Below are 14,240 nucleotides of genomic sequence, written 5' to 3' on the forward strand. Positions count from 1 at the left end.
TTCATAGTCTTATTAGCTCATGTTACCTTAAAGAGTGTAGATCTTAAAAAGCATTTTATATTTATATTGTACTGCTTGGAATATCAGGAATTCAATTCTACATTCTATTTATTCTACTCAGACACTGGCTCTTGAAAGTGTACATTTGTGTGTGCATTCATGATTGCTACCAGCAAGCTATTGTGTCAGTCACATATTCTTTTAGTCTACCTTTCTCTGTACATTTCCTCTTTTCTTCTCAAATTGAATCAACTTCTTCGATAGCTTTGAAGAGTGTTTGTTTAATTCCAGAGTGTAATGATGAGAGCAAGATGTCATCGTTGACTATTCACATTTTCAACTCCAGAAGTCCTTACCCAATACTAATATTCTAAGCCCGTATTGAGATGTTGTGAACACCATCAAGAGAAATCTTTAGATAGATGGTTACTGTACATAGTCATTTAGTGACATGTACTATGGATCTTACTTTGTAACTGATCAGAGAACTTAGATTTATTCTACCATGTTTTACATAATAACATTACTTACGGTTTAGATAGTAACTTCCATGTTTCAGGACATCAATTGTGTCAATTAGATTTTTAAGTTCATTAGCATCCTATTCTCAGCTTTGTCTTGAATTATAAGTTTAAATTATTTTCTCAAGTTTATGTTAGTTAGGTTCAGTTCACTGCAAAATGACAATGCTAATGCCAACCTCTCATGATTGTTCTAAGATTATATAGTATATATGCAACACAGGAAGACATTTCAATAAACATTTTAATAAAAATTTAAAGTATTATTCAGATAGTCACTTGAATCACCACTGAAAAATAGTTTTCTTAAAGAGCCTTTAGTGTCTGTCAGCTAATAATTATGATTGCACCAAGATTCTGTCACGACCACACAAAAATATTGAGCTTTTTCTGAGTTCCATCTTAGAGAAAGATTCCCTCAACAGGACCAGGAACATAAATAGAAGAGGAACATTTCAACAAGCCTAGGAACTAATTTTTTCCATTTTCATATACATCATCTATGCTTAAAAATATAAACATAGCTCAGAGGTGTCCAACTAAGATAAAGGCCAGCATACATCCGATTTTCCAATGGTAAAGTTCATTAGAAGCATTTTCCACATGCTGGAGGTCAGAGACAGCAAAAACAAAACCATGATTTAACATAAGTAGAAACAATTTATTAGATTGTCTAAGAGTATTAGATTGTCTAAGAGTAAAGGCCATTCTTTCAAATACTGAAGTTTTAATTTGGATTTTTGAAGTAATCTGTTATTTGTTTCTCCTTTTGCAATAGCCTGGAGTCCACGTCTGGCACTTCTTTTTATTTTGGTTTGCTGCCAACATACAATGTTTGACACTCACAGCTTTGTGAAAGTGCAGAGATGAAGCCTTCCATTTTTGAAGTCTTTGCACTGTCACAAAACTAGGGAGAGAATAGTAAAGAAAGGGGACCACAAAAAAAGACAAAAAAAAAGCAAAAGGAAAACATGGAAAAGACACGGAAAGACAGAAAAGGAAACAAATGGTAGTAAAAGGATTGGCTGGCAAAATGGCAGACTGAGGAGAGAAAGTTCCGTTCATTAGAGCTGTGAAGAAGAAGAACATTCCTGTGCTCACTGTGAGAACCCATCAGTGAAGGAGCAGAAAAGTTTGTTACGCTGGCAGACAGAGATTATAACTGCAAAGCAGCAGGTGTTCAAGCAGAACCTTCAACACAACAAAATCTAGGAAGATGCTCTGTCCAAAGCAAATCATAATATGTAAAGGCTTGAGGAAGCCTGCAAACCTGAACAGTTAGATTTATCAACAAAATATATGGAAGTTCTTTTCAAGTAATGCATTATAAAGAAAATATATCACTTACTAATTTTCAAAATGTAGTTACAGAATTAATATCTTGTTCTCTAGTGTTCCAAGGTTTTATTTAATATCCTATTGAGTTTACAACAGATTTTTGCTTTACTTTTTAATTTATATGTTGAGGTGATAAATCAGATTACTTTTTAAAGGTTAAAAGTATAGATAGGATAAATAGTTTTGCCTTTTCTTTTCCTAAAATTTAAATTTTATAGCCTGGAGTTCAAATTGGTCATCTACTGGATCCAGAAAATAAAATAGCTTCCTTCTGTGTCTAGAATAAAATTTTCAAAAAACAGTGTTTCAGTATTTTTGATTACTTCCACAACTGCAATCTGAGCAACGTAACACTGGATGTGAGATTAACTTGTGCAAACTGATTCAGAATCTTCTAATACAAGATAAACAAGGTTGAAGGAGATAAACCCCTTGCACATGCAATTCTCTCACCTCTATCAAAGAAGCTTTAAAAAAGAAAAAATAATCTACACAATAAAAAAAATAGTGCTAGATACATCTAAATAATAAGAGGTGAGTAAAGTGAATTACACTAAGCTTTTGGCAGAGACATCAAACAGAAGAGAAGATAGCATATCTCAAGCAGAAAAAACAGCTCAGCTGGGATATGATTTACCTTGTTTTGGAAACATTTTCAGTTAATCAGTACACCTAAACTGTCTGTATAATGCGTAGTTGATAACATATAAATGGAGATAGATTGAACAGATCAGTAAAAATAAATAAGAACTAGGATATCTAGAGCATTTTGTCCATTTTTGAAAAGATGACAGTAAAATGTTTTTGATCAAACTATAAACATAAATTTTCCTGGAGCTTCCTGGAGAAGGGAAAAGGAACTGTTTATGATCCAGTCCATTAGCCTGTGTTCGCAAATATCTATTGTAAAATTAAAATGTTAACTGTTAAAAAACATTAATCAGCAGAAGGTTAATACCTTTTTTCCATCAGTATTTCTCAATTCAATTGTAAACTAAAAGTCTTCTTAGGTATACCCAGGAGTAAACTGATAATACCAGCTAAATGCTCAACAGATGTCTCTAACTGGAAATATAAAATTTTAATAGTCAGTTTCTTCAGTATTTAAAGGCTATATTGTTATCAACATATTTTTCATAAAGGAAGTCATGCACTTCTGTCAGTTATATTTATTACACTAAGGAACATTTTATTACAATAATGCAGATGTCTTCATTCCATAAACCCCAATGGTACTTAAAGTTAGGCTTTTATTACTTGTGCCTGGGGCCGAACAAAGCTATAAACCTGCTACATTCTAATTCAAATACTGCTGGTGGGGTTTGCAATTTTGTGCCATAAATTACAATACAATGTAACCAAATATGTGCAGAAATAGTAGTCATGGAAACAGCAGTTTTGATTCACAACATTTTAAGATAAATAGAAAAAGAACTGATTTATGAACAATTATTTTTACTCTTGACTAACATATTTCCCCAGTACTCCAGCAGTATAGGATATTAAATACTCATGGATTTGAAGTGCCACTCAGAGCTATTCACACTGTTTTCCACTACACCACCTGTTCTGTTCTAATAACGTGCACCATCAGTTGCATCAACTTTGTTTCAGACTAATACTGACCGAGTGCTTCAAGCAGTGGTGACATATCAAGGCATGGAATGCATCACATTTGATATCTATCACGATATTACTTTTTTTTAAAATGAGAGCACACATAGCACACATAGCAAAGCCTTGTTAATAGTCACAATAACAGCAAGCTCTCCAGTACTTTATATCTGAAGACTTAAGGCTTTTTAAAACCGTGAACAGTGGAAAACCCAGAGTATTACGTTAAATCACACAAGTTTTTACATCCAGCAAGACTTTATATTATTTTTGAGAGTTCAGTTTTTCAGTGTTTGGTAACATTCATAAATGAAAAAATCATAGTTTCCTTAACTGACACTATTTCTAGAATTATTTTAGTAGTGGGGTTTTTTTAAGTCAATTCAATGTATTTTTTAAAAAGCTTATTATTTAATATTTATCTTAATAAAACACCAGGGGGTCACAACTTGAATGGGCTTTCCTGCCTTTGGTGTCATGCAGACACATAAGAAATGGCAGTCTGAGACACAACAGGGTTTTTTTAATGTGTGTATATATATATTTATAGAGAGAGTACTTGGAGTTATGTAGTGTTTTCCTGACATTTTCATGCTTATAGAGATAGCAGTTGTTCTTCATGTAAGCCATCAAGATGCCCAGACCATTTTATAAACCTTCCCATGCAAGTCTGCAGTATTCCAAAAAAACAGAAACAAGAAAGGGGTGGGGAAGGGGAGGGAGGATGCAATGTTGGTGGGGAGGACCCTTTTAACCATTCTTCTATTACCTAAAATCACTGGGAATGAACAAAAGAAAGAATGCAGAGGACAAGTTGTTTCCAGAGTCCTTTCTGAAACCAAGTTCTAGTGTAGAAAAAGGCAACCAAGTTGTCAAGAGGGAGCTTAAATCAATATTTACTCCTCAAGTCAAAAGCAGCTACCTTTGAGTAAAGGATCAGTACAAGTACTCTCAGAAAAGGTGAATGCATACTGGTTTCTAGTATCTAGGTTTTTTTCCAAAACAGGAAATATCCTTCATTCATGTGTTCCAACTTGGTGCTCCTGAAACTCTAAAATGCAGAATACAATAGATACAACTGTTATTATTAAGAAACAGCATATGGCACAAGATAATCCACTTCAAAACACTGAAGAACTTATCAGTCAAAAGGCAATTTTAGTTAGAATTGTTATATTAAGAGCAAAAAGCATATAGCAGAGTATGTGCCACTTGTCAGTTAGAAGTTGTGTCAACTCTCTAAAGAAAATATGTAGCAGTTCTCCACATGCACAGAAAAAAATGCTTACAGTTACAGATCAAAAGAAGACAAGTCTCAAGAAATGCACACAAAATGTATGTGCAAAACTTCCCTTCTCCAGCTCTCCAAAGTCAGTTCAATGAAGTTCATATGGCACAGCAGGGTCAAAGTGAGCAACAATATGTTTTTGTTTAAAGCATAAGAAGGCATAGCATCTTGAATTCAGAATAGATGCTGTTTTCAAGGAATTTGGCACAGAGAAGCCACAACACACCGCTAACCATTCCTGTGTAAAGAACCACTTCCCTCATCACAAAAATTGCACTATGCCCTCACTGCTCCTTCAGAAGCTCTCTAGAAAGCAAGAAGAAAACACTGAAGTAACACATTCTGAACTTCTGCAGTGGCCTACACTAACCACTGCAAGAGAGTAGGAGACAAGACATCCTTAGCATGAACTCAGCTGAGCCAAAGAATGTGTTGCCAGTTATTTGATACCACAAGAAAAGTGCAAACCTATTCTTTAGTGCTCCTGATCCAAGATGTACATTAAAAAAAAAAACCAAACCCAAAACCCAAACAAACAAATCCAAACAAAAAAACCAACAAAAATATCCACACAGCTGCAAAAAGTACAATTCCAGTATGATTAAGAAAAAAAAATACATTGGGGAGAATGGAAATAATACTTGCATGCAGTTAGAGATAAGATGTTTCTTTGGCACTTCTAGATGTACAAGCCTTCATCCCTTGTGGTTTCCATCTTACAGAAAAGTCACACATTCTTTTCCATCCTCCTTCTCAAACAGTATAGCATCTACACCACTCAGACCAAACTCCCCTTTGTAAAACATTGAGGCTGCATCTAAATATAAGAGGAAGAGCATTCCACAGTGTACTCAAGTCCTGATCCCTGCTGTCAGCCAGATCAAAGACTCATCTGGAGCATAAGTCTCCCCTACGTCATCTGAGAGAAGCTGGAGCACAGGGATGAAAGGAGTGATCCATGCCTAGTTTTCACTCCTGGAATTAGCTGAAATTCAGCTAATACTACTAAACTCAGAGCTGAGGAGTTCATTCACCGATCCTACAGTTCAGTTAATAAATAAATAAATAGCCCAAACTTAATCTCTTCATATACAATAGCTATACATATGATAGATGTTGAGTGAAGAACATGACACAGCAGCACGTTAAGTAAGGATGTTCTCACACGTATCATAAGATAGGAAGGTAAAGTTTGATCTTTCTGTGACTTACTCTTTTTCTGGCGAGCTCCAGTAGCTACCAAGTTAACATGGGTTTTAATGATATGGTGGAATGTTTTCTCTTGTTAGTAAGGGTGACAAGACTGTTAGTAGACCATTTTGATTACTACTAGTCTTCATTTACCATGAATCTTTCCTACATCTCTCTATCACTCACCACCATCAGTACTGTATGTGACAACACCAGGAATTACTTTCAGAACTGCAGGTAGTTAGGCTGCAGCTTAAACAAAAAAGTAGAAAGAATTAACATTGGCTTACTAGCATATGAAAACAGTTCTAAATAAGACACCATTCCAAGCATTTTTAAAATGTCAGAAGTGTTGTTTTGTTTAAAAAATGCCAAACATAAAAGCTAAGAATAATGACTGGTCCATTCATTTTTTAAAATATTTTTAAATAACTTCAGACTACCTGCAAACAATTAACAAATGTTTGAAAAAAATGAAGTAGGTAAAACATAGTAAGTCACCTTTCTAAGACTTCAATTATCCAAATGGTAAATTAATCAATAAATTAAATACTTACATAAGAATTCATCATCATAAGTATCATAACTCTTACCTTCACCTGCTCCTAACCGCAGCATACAAAATAGCTTTGCAGAAAAAGCCACACAATAATATTATTCTCATAACACTTTCCTAAGACAGCTTCTATTCAATACTTTTTTTTTCCTTTTTTCTTTTTTTTTTAAAAAAACATATTATTCTTTCTTCGACTGACCATCAGGGAGCCATTTATTCAGATTTAAAACCTTTTGTTGACTTTTTCATTGGGCCTTCATTACAGTTTCATAACTATTCACAGCTGTGGTCTAGCTAGCTGAGTACAGCATTAACTCATTAGTAGCCAGCACCCCAGAGCAGGCTCCTGCCTGTGGTCACAAATGCATATTATCATATTTCCTAGTGTGTTGGTGTATTTAACAATAAATACTGATATTTTTACTAACAAAACCAGGTATTTTGTATTCTCACGACTGTGCTGTGCATGCCTTTCAGATATGAGAACTGTGCTACCTACAGTTTATCAATCAAATGAAAAAATGCAGCTGCTGACAACATCTTTTTTGCTATTCTACCTTGTTCATGTGCAGTAGTCCATTTTGACCATCTACTGAACTGCAGCCAACAAGCAGGAAAATGCTACTACAACCAAACTCCAAGGTGTAGTCAAATGTAACAGAGAGAGAAAATGGTGCATATTACCGGATATTTTTACTGTGAATGTGTTTTCAAGACTTCAGACTACATTATGTTATGGTTGTCCAGTGCATATTATGTAAGAGCAGTCATACTAATATTATATTAATACTGCTTTTTGACAACAGGGGTTAAGTTACTGAAATTCTTATAATTTATTGCACTAGGACATGCACTATGTGTTCTATCTTCTAGATTTCCTTAGATTTTCCTGTTAAGAAAGGGCTATACGTTTCTCAGCTGACACAGATCTACATTACCTTTCTAGTATAGACTAAAGGGAGCACCAATCTCATTATAGAAATTCAACCTGGCACATTAAGTTATTTCTTCCCATATAAAATATTTTGCCCTGTTGTTTTCATATTCAGTTAAAATATTGTGAAATTCATATTGCTTCAACAAAGAGATGATGCTCTTTTGAGTTAGTGTTCAGATTTGGGTATTTAAGAGCCAAAGTAAGCAGTATCCATGTCTTAATTCTGCTTCAGTTTGGCCCAAAGGCCTGAAAAAACAGTGTCTCTTACAACTCAAATACACAGCAAAGCTTTTCTGAGAACTTTTACTGCTAGAGTTGAAGAACATTGTCTTTCTAAACTATTTTGGGTGGTGCGCCTCATCTTTATAATATAGTGTATAAGTTTAACTAAACTCAAGCAATCAGAAAACACAGTGTCCTCTTTCGCTATATATGTTAACTACCAGCTTTGGAACTTTCAAGAGCAATTCCAAGGGTCCTACAATTTTTCTTGCAAGATTTGCTTTTTAGGACCTCCCTGTCACGCTGCATGGTCCAAATTTTGGCTACCTTAGCTTAGGAAGGAGTGAACCACATTTTAGACATATGTTCTCAGGCACAGTTGAATTTCCAGAGCCAAAGAAGCACAAAGTAAAAAAAATAAAGAAAAACTACTTCCCTGATCACACCACAATTGACAGATTTTTTTTGTTTACATCTATGTCCTTATTTTGGCTGGGACAAAGTTAATTTTCTTTCCAGTAACTGGTTCAGTGCCCTGTTTATGATTTAGTCTGAGAATAATATTAATAACACACTGATGTTTTAGATATTGCTGAGCATTGTTTACAGTAAGTCAAGGACTTTTCAGCTTCTCATGCTGCCCTGCCAGCGAGTAGTCTGTGGGTGCACAAGAATTTTTCAGAGGACACAGCCAAAACAGCTGACCCCAACTAGTCAAAGGGACATCACAGGCCATATAATGTTATGCTCAATATACAAACCTGGGGGAAGAAGAAGGAAGTGCAGGATGTTCAGAGTGATGGTGTTTGTCTTCCCAAATCCCCTTTATGTGTGAGGGAGCCTGCCGATGGGAAGTGGTGAATGAATTCCTTGATTTGCTTTGCTTGCATGCATGGCTTTTGCTTTACCTTTTAAACTGACTTTATCTCAACCCATGAGTTTTCTCACTTTCACTGTTCCATTTCTCTCCCCCATCCCACCAGGGCGGAGTGTCTGAGTGGGTCTTAGTTTCTGGCTGGGGTTAAACTATGCCAATTTGTCTACCCCAAAACATCTTCCAAGAGACAACAAAAAACTCTGTTTCTCTCCTGAAATTTACCTCTAAAGAATCTCTGTAGATCTTACTTGATCCACAACAACTGACTGGCACCATGAGTCTCCTCAGCCTCCTGCTTCTCAAGGCACAATCCTTCCTTCTACAGTCTGTGTCAAATAATGACTGTGGGTTATCTCTACCAGATTCTAAACAACAAAATCATTTAACTTAATCAAATCTAAGGAGGCCTATTGTGTGCTAAACTTTAGGGGTTTTTTTATTTTATCGAATTACGTCAATCAAATTCACCAGTTTGTGCATATTGTCAAATGTTATCACCCGTGAAAGAGAGAACCAGTCTATATTTTCTTCCCTTTTCCATAGCAAAGAGGCCACATTCTTTTCCATTGTTTACTACTAATTTAAAATGTGATTGGAAAACAAATGTCTCTTACCAATATTCCACATAGTATACTAAACATTAGAGATAAGTTCAGAAACCCCTTCCATCACTACCACCAATCAAAATATCAGATGCGAAAATTAGTCTTGATAAGATAGATTACATTTTCTTCAAGACATATTCAATTTTATATTGTTTTGTGATTTGCTTTTGTGGGTTTTTTTGTGTCCTGAAAAGCTGTTTAGCAGCAAGAAATAAAAGTAATTTTTAAAAGCCCAAACCCTCCATGACTGTTGTAGATAATACTTTAAACTGGACAATTCCACACAGATGTAATTCATTCATTTAAGCTGTTTCAGCACTGAAAACATTGAGATTTAGCATCCCATCTCCCCGTACTGTACTAGCTAATTAACAGGCTTCAGCAGCCTGCAGAGCTACTAGCTCCACATCCCCTGTATGCATTTAGTTCAGAGAATGGCAAAGGGCAAAGCAGTTTCAACTGAGATATCCACTTGCAGTTTACCCCTCAGTTACCCCCATCAAGTGCAGCAAGCAGTATCATTTTATGATAGAATTATGGTCTTAAAATGATGTAGCTCCTATAAGCAAGAGATATATCATAGATTTTCACTGAATTGGTTTTGGCATTTGATTTATAAAAATACACTGACTAACCTGAGAGTGGTTGAGAGTAATAACATCCAAAGAGATAAAACATTGTTCTTTTGAATATATGAAGCCAAAGATCAGGAAAGAAAGATCTCAGATGTTTCATTATTGTTATTTAGGAACGTAACTGAGATCAAAACAGACACAAGTACCTTGGAGGTGTGTTAATTCAATGAACTACATCATTCTTTTGGCACGTTGTGTTAATAGGGAGATAGGAAAGAAGTAAAATTTAAAAGAAAAGTTATTCCCAAAGAAGGCAAGACCATATGAAAAAGGAAAAAATATAATTCGAAATCTTTCAATTTCCTTCAAGCTTATGTTCAATTTAGAGAGTTTTCTTTTTGTTCCCTTTTGCCAATGCTTTAGTCAGGGTGGACTAAAGGAGGGGAATAAAACTGTGTTTGAAGATTTTCTACACAACTTACAGAATTCTGTACCTATTCAGGAAAAGAGAGATATCTTTTCAGCAGTTTAGTTATTTTTACTTCCTTCTCAGTACAGCTCAAGAACATATTTCTACATTTATTTATTTATTTTCTCAACACAGCATTGCAGAAGTTCCTTTACCTCAAGAATAGGCTAGAAGTCCTTAGAAATGGAGGTAGGAGAAACAAAAATGTTATATTTTAGAGAAGCACTCTCAAACTCATATTTTGATGTCTTCCCAAAGGCTCCATTTGCAGATTACAAAATCTTCCACAGAATTTTGTGGCCAAGACATTAATATGGTTGGGAAAATTAAAGGATTTCAAAGCAAGAGCAAAAAGTAATGCCAAAACCATCTGCTTGACAAATGTGTTCTGACAAAATATCCTTTGTTTGTCTTGTCATCTTTTTTCTTTATTCTTTTTTTTTTTTTTAATTCATAAATTCTTCAGGTTAACATTTTGTCTTCACATGAGTCTATAAGGCACTTACAACACATAGTGGTACATAAATAACATATATTGCACAATCAACAACCACCATCTCCCTTAAAAATCCACAGGATTATTCTGCTGTTGAATTGACAAAATCAGCATTAACACATGCAGGCTCATTCTCTCTGGCTTCAGGAGGCCCTTTGAAATACAGTTAGGTAGGATCACTCTAGCTGATGATTTCTGAGGAAGTGGAGTTGCCATTAGGACAAGATGCTTAAGGGATGCTGCAGAGAAGCTGAAACTCTACAGTGATATCTATGTCTCAAAAGATCTCAGGTCATCCAGGAGTTAAGAGGGACAGTCTTGCCAGAAAGCAAATCTTATCCCCTCACTGCACGACGTGGTAAAAATTCAAGGGCTTAAAAAGTATCAGGTTTTGCTTCTCACTGAGTATTAGTCTGCTGGAGCAGTAGGCAGCTGACCTATGTACCAGTAGATCTGAAATCACTTCTTATATTGAAGAGAACAAGAAATTATTCCAGCCAATGGAAACTATTTTAGCTACTTTTTTCACTTTACAGATAGGATTTAGAAGGCTATTTTTTCTTTCAAGAGAATACTAATATCTCTCAGGTTCAAAGTGACATCTCTTGTCTTCGAAAAAGTTAGCATACTCTTTGCAGGAGTTCTGTCTTCCATTGCTTTTTGTTTCATACAATTCTTTGCAGAATGTGAGTGTAAAGTGGATAGTAAACTCTCTTGTTCTCATTATTATACTACGTCTTCCAACATACTGAAGTCAAGGGCCATACACTGATTTAGGTATAAGATTACATAGTTCAGGAATTGTTCTCAGAGAAATGAATGATAAGCCTTGCATGTAGTGAATACAGTCAAGGAATGAAGTCAAAGGTAGTGGTAAGATTTTCTCTCTTAGTAATTCTACTGTTATGGAAAAGTGATTTTCTGTATCTCCATTTACTAATTATAAACAGTAAGTAGCCACAGTTGCTCATGTTTTTGTGAAGTTTAGTTTCTAAAAGTAAAGTTTCAACTAAACCAAAATGGATTCTGAGCTAGCATAAGCCAATGCAACTACTTTGCACAGACTGAAACACCCTGACTTAGTTTCATAAAAATGGCTACCGGGTCCTTGCTGTGGAGTCTGAAAAATCTATGGACTTGCAGAATTAGCAGACTCTACAGTGCTGTAGAACTGTCATGAGCTGCTTATTGATCCTGTGGACTGAATTCCTGAGACGCTAGGTGCAAAAAAATTGTATCTGTAGTATACCCAGAAGTCTGAAGCATCTTGAAGGGTCTTAGGTCTTCAAGTCCCTCTGAAAGAGAATACGAGTTTGAAGTTCTTTTGCTAATTTAGGTTCGATGTTTTCAGAACATAGATTTAATTTACTCCCAAATATTCTTTTTCCAAACCTCATTGTGTTTGAGCATATTTCTCTTTCCTTTGGAAATGCTGTAACTCCAAGCAGAGTTTTTTTCAAATATTGTAATTTTCTAATAAACAGAATTTCCGGAAAAAGAGCCACAATAAATGTCAAGATTATTTTACTATTTTTAATTATAAAATATTTTCAATTATCTGTCTAAAGAGTTCATAGGTTATCTGACCTTTATTCATCTGTGAACTCAATGTTGAAAAATGCTGGCAGTTCTTTGGTTGAATTTCTTCTTTTTTTTACTCATTACAATGTATAAAATTTTTCCCCATTGGATAGGAACAATCCAGATCTTCCACAGACACATTACTATTAATGAAAAATATGAAATTATCTTTCTTTGAGGCTGTGTTTAAAGAGAAGGTGCTGTCTCTATAGTCTCTCTGAGGTACTGTGTCAATGCAGGTGTCATCAACATCAAGATAACTGAGAATTTCGAACTGCTTATAGATTTAGTATTGTTACCTTAAGCCTGTGATCTGGAATACGTTACTCAGAATTGTTTTCTGTGTAGTTATGAGATTTCTCTCTAGCCTGCTTTCCCGACAGATAAACAATCATATGCTGCCACTACACATTTTAATTCTCATGATAAACCACTCTTTGCTGTCCAGGTACAGGACAACTCTAACCCAAGAGAAGCATTCTTTCTCAAAGCCCTAATGATATGGGAAATTATTTCTCTTTATTCTGTACTCCTGAGAAGTTTTCCATGTGAACTAATTAATGTGTGCCATTAAGATGAATCGACTTGAAAGAGATTCCAGTCAAACTCCTTTTTGAGAAATGATCCCATTTGTTAAAAACTTCATGTTGGGACATAAATCTCTGTTTTAGACTTTGTCAGGAACCAGAACTTTCTAGACTGTATATTACATCCTAGTAGAAAAACATTCTTCATTATCATTTAAGGAATGGATTATGAAGTCACAAGAACCCAGTAATGGAGTCCCTTATGGTGGCATATAAAGGGAAGTTCTGCATAATGTAACGCTACCACAGTGATTCCAATAAAGTTTAATGAATGTAAAATTAAAACTGGAGCTGAATATTCAGACCCTATAGCATCTCAGATTGCAATAGCATTTTAGAGAGAGCAATTGAAGTGGATTATGTCTTATGCAGTGGAGGAATCATTACTTTTGGAGCTTTATCAGTACATGTTTTCCACAGCTTTAACTTGTTCATGCATATCTTTGGAGTAAAACTGACTGCACTTGTGGCATTTGATCTATTTTTCTATACTTTCTGAGCCAGTAAAAATACATCTCCCCACAGTTTCAGCATTCTGAGCAAACTAGAGCCCCCATTCAAAGATAAGAATGCCCTGAAAAGCCTTTTTACACCTAAATCCCAACAGGTGGGAATTTGCATATTAGTCAAGCAACAGTTTTAATCCCAGCACTGCCATCTACTGAAGAGATCATTATAATATATTTTTCTGGAAGATGCACTGTAATACATAGACAAATTATTATCTCAGTAACTGGATTACTGGATAAATAGAATTCCTAACCCGATAAAACCATGAGCTAAGCTATACAGCCTGGAAAGATGATCAAATGACTTTAAAATATATACAAATCCATTTATAGAAATGGTGACATTTCGGCAATAGTGAAAAGATGAATACCAACTTGCTGTGCCTAGAACTGCCTTGCTCTGATTAAAGACAAATAAATTCCAGCTGAAATAAATGAGAACAGAATCGATTACTGTTTCAAGTTAGTAAGACCAGGTAATAATCAATTAATTGCTTTAAAAGGCACCCAAAATTAATAAATTGGTGTTCCAAACTCAGGGGGATCAATATAAATTGTAGAAAAGAAATACACCACTGGAAAAAAAAAATCACTTTTCCCTAAATGAGAAAATCTAAATAACAACTTAAGAGTGAAAAAAGCTTGATGACCTACATATAAACTCATCTCTGAGGTATCTACCAGTTCCTCACAGGGTGAATGCATTTTAATGACAAGATAACTCTCCACATCTTGTTTCCTTGTTGAATCAATTCTTGTGTGAAGAAGCTCTTTATGCTGTTGGTGAACAGATTAGGCCACAACCTATTGATTGCATTTATCTATCAGGTTTACTGCACAAGGTGGCTTAAAAAAACAGATGTTTCCAAAACTT

The sequence above is a fragment of the Apaloderma vittatum genome, unplaced genomic scaffold (genome assembly GCF_000703405.1).
Source record: "Apaloderma vittatum isolate BGI_N311 unplaced genomic scaffold, ASM70340v1 scaffold9621, whole genome shotgun sequence".
In the NCBI taxonomy this organism is placed as follows: Eukaryota; Metazoa; Chordata; class Aves; order Trogoniformes; family Trogonidae; genus Apaloderma; species Apaloderma vittatum.